At 45.8% G+C, this 3,745-nt stretch overlaps 1 pseudogene across 1 annotated transcript; it reads right to left on the bottom strand.

The window, feature by feature from the left end:
• Nucleotides 1-2,132: 2,132 nt before the first annotated feature.
• Nucleotides 2,133-3,115, bottom strand: LOC307103524 (translocon-associated protein subunit gamma-like; annotated as a pseudogene). The gene is made up of 2 exons: nucleotides 3,107-3,115; nucleotides 2,133-2,660 (listed from the first exon to the last, which is right to left on the bottom strand). The product of its transcript is annotated as a translocon-associated protein subunit gamma-like (transcript).
• Between the last annotated feature and the right edge of the window lie 630 nt (nucleotides 3,116-3,745).

Consider the following 3,745-nt stretch of genomic DNA (forward strand, 5'->3'; position numbering starts at 1 on the left):
GGGCAGTTGGACATCCCTCTCACAATTCAGGACTGCTGGCTCCCAACCGCTTGCCTGCCTGCCTGCCTGATTGCCCCTAACCCAGTGATGGCGAACCTATGACACGAGTGTCAGCACTGACACGCATAGCCATTTTTGACACGCGGCCGCTAAGGTGGCTGCATGCCGAGGATGAAACATTTGCTGCTCCTGAGGATGAAACATTTGCGACTAGAGTCTTGGAGTTAGTTTTTTCCTCAAAGTGACACACTACCCGAGTTATACTCAGTTTTTTGGTGAAGTTTGACACACCAAGCTCAAAAGGTTGCCCATCACTGCCCTAACCACTTCTTCCTGCCTGCCTGATCACCCCCTAACCACTCCCCTGCCAGCCTGATGGATGCCTAACTGTACCCCTATTGGCCTGATTGCCCCTAACTGCCCTCCCCTGCCAACTTGGTCCCCCCTAACTGCCCTCCCCTGCCTGCCTGGTAGCTCCTAACTGTCCTTTCCTGCAGGCCTGGTCCCCTACAACTGACCTCCCCTGCTGGCTCAGTCACCCCTAACTGCCCTCCCCTGCCGGCCTGATCATCCCCAACTGCCCTCCCCTGCAGGCCTGGTCACTCCCAACTGTCCTCCCCTGCTGGCCTGATCGCCCACCACTGCCCTCCCCTGCCGGCCATCTTGTGGTGGCCATCTTGTGTTCACATGGGGGCAGCCATCTTGTGTGTTGGAGTGATGGTCAATTTGCATATTACTCTTTTATTAGATAGGATAAATGCTAGCAGTATGGGAGAGGAGCAGATCACCCACAAAAATCTGCTCTGTAACCCCCTATAAACTAGCTGCTTATATGGGGTAGGGCAAAGATTACATGGGGAAGTAGGCAAAAGGAATAAGAATGGGTTTAATGGTTAGAGATTACAGGCAATGTGAGCTAGGACAGGACTCCATTGTTTGGACAACAAGGTTGTTAATCTTTCCATGATAATAGGCAGTTCTCAGATGAGAATGGACCACATTCCAAGGTTGACTCCCAGGTCCTGGGGGCAAGGACATACAACTCCCAGCCAGGTTAGAATGTGCTTTCTTCAATCAGAACAAAACAATCATTGTTAACAGAGCTTGATTAATATTTCTTATAACTAATAGCTAGTCCCCAATATTCTATTTCTGCCCCTTACACTGGGGCACCCCAATTTTAAAAGTCACGTTGAAGAGGAGGAACCAACCAGCAAGGGAGACTAAGAAGGAATGTCCAATAGGGTTGGAGGAATGTTCAGTGTTGTCCTTTCTAGAAGCCAAGTGAGGAAAGTATACTAGGCACTATATTTTTAAAAATATATTTTGTATTGATTTCTGGGAGGAAGGGAGAGGGAGAGAGATAGAAACATCAATGATGATAAAGAATCATTGATCAGCTGCCTCCTGCACACCCCACACTGGGGATCCAGCCCAAAACCAGGGCATGTGCCCTGACCTCCTGGTTCATAGGTCAATGCTCAACCACTAAGCCAAGATGGTCAGGCCTAGGTATTATATTAATCAGGATCTAATCAAGGAAAAGAAAACCAGTCTAGGTATTTCTTCTTCTTTCTTTTCTTTTTTGAGAAACAATGCTTTTAACTTTGAGTTCTTTCAAATCACAAATTCAGAGACTTGTGAACATGCAGTTCAATCCCACCCCCCACCCCACCCCACCCCACAGGGGGAAGGGGAAGAAAGAGGATTCATTCTGATACTTATGATTCCAAAAAAAAGCTGTAATATTGTGCTTGGAACACACAAACCAGCTATTTACTTCTTGCTACTATAACAAATGCTAACAGTTCGGTCCAGGTTACTGTGACCTCTGCAGATCAAGGAAACACGTTATTTTCTCCTCTTGTGAGTATAGCACATTGCCAGACACACTTGCCTTTTAATAAATGCCCTGGTGCTCCGAGTTTCTCTTTCAATTCATGTAATTTCAACAGTCTGTCAAAAAAAGAGCCAATAGACAAATATTGAATTACATTTTGTTGGGTCTTTCAAACCCTCAAACTCCAGACGATAAAAACATCTTATGTGTCTCCCATCCCGACCACCCGGCTTCTTCTCCATACACCACAGACCACCCCTAGATACAAAGCCAGCGGTGAAGCTGACATGGCCTATTTGGAGCCAGTGGACAGGAGGGCGATGAGACCTGATGAAGCACTTAGGACAGAATATAGTTCACTGTGGGGTTGTAGTTCTTCAATATGAAGAAGGATGCAACAATGACCAAAACCAGGAATAGGGTGTTGTTATAGAAGATGGAAAATGTTGTAGCTTCATAATCAGCAACTTCCTTCTTCTTCCACAAGATTCTTTCATCTTTTTCCTTCGGAGACATCTTTCTATTATCAGCTTCAGAAAGTTCTCAAGTCACTTCTTTGGAGACAGCATCTTCCCTCTTCTGTGCTATTCTGTGCTTGAGAACAAATTTCACACTTTTGTAGGCAAAGGCTACCCAATAAGTGCTTACAAGGGTCATCACGCTCTACAGAACAGCAGACTGGGTAAGATCCAGATGCCATATTCGCCAGTGTTAACCAGATGGGGATGGCGAACACGATGAAGGTGTTCCCAAAGAGAAGTGCGGAGGACTTGGCCGAGGGGTTGCGACTGAAATCCTGAAGGAGCAGGCCCTCCCCAGTCTAGTTATTTCAAAGAGAACAAATTAATAAAGGAACTGGCTACCAGAGTATTAGAAGCACAGGTCCTGAGTCCTTTCCCTGTCACGGGATGTTGCTCAACAGGAGGAGCAAAGGAGGGGAGGGGAAGGGAGACTACCCAGAGATGATGAACTTCAGGAAGCCATCCCACCCACGGCTAAAGGAGCAAAAATGTTACCCAAAGCTCAGAGGCACGGAGTCCCTGAGGCTCTTGTTGGCCGTTGGAGCAGGAACCCAGGAGCCTGCACTTTGCGGGTCATTGCTTCTGTCCCTGAAGTCACTATCCGTACCCATTGTTGTCATTGTCACTAGAGCCAATGCTGTCACTTTAAAGGAGTTCAGTTGACCGCCAATGCTGTCATCGCTGCTGGCCTCTGCCACTGCTGCAGAAGATGCCCTCAGAATCCAGAGGCAGGAAGGGAGCTTACTCTCTCCATCTTCTACTGTCTTTCCTTGACAAAACCTACGCAGAAACCAGCTAGTACGAGAGCCTGGAAAATATAATTTGAGCCTTAGCCTAGCACTTAAGGGCAGATAAGGGCTGATATCAATAGGCACATGACTAGGACAGTCTACCTCTTTGGTTACTCAGCATCCATTCTCATTCTTCTAACTATATTTAACTTTCATTATAACAACCTCATGCTTTCCTCCCTAAGAACATGCAGTAATCCTTCCCACTAGAACTCACGCCCCTCCCCCCCCCCCAAAAAAAGTGAAATATAAAATCCATCTATATATTCATCTCTGGGTGATGTCAAATCCTCTTTTAGCTCAATCACAAGTCCATCTAAATATTTTATACCTCAGAGACTAAATTGAAGTTAGTTAGCCATACTGTCTTCATCTTATATTGTTCTTGTTTATAAACATTTCATAGCTCTTCATTATCTTCAGAGTAAAGTCAAAACCCCATTGCTTGGAGTATAAGGACCTCCAAGCTAGACCTAACTTCCTTTCATAACTTCTCACTACTCTAATTAGATTGCTCCATATTTTATTTCCCAAACATAACTTGTACATTTTCCCTCTAAGCCTTTGAGCTTATCATTCCCCCACCCAAAATG

Source organism: Cnephaeus nilssonii, assembly GCF_951640355.1.
Source record: "Cnephaeus nilssonii genome assembly, chromosome: 7".
Classification (NCBI taxonomy): Eukaryota; Metazoa; Chordata; class Mammalia; order Chiroptera; family Vespertilionidae; genus Cnephaeus; species Cnephaeus nilssonii.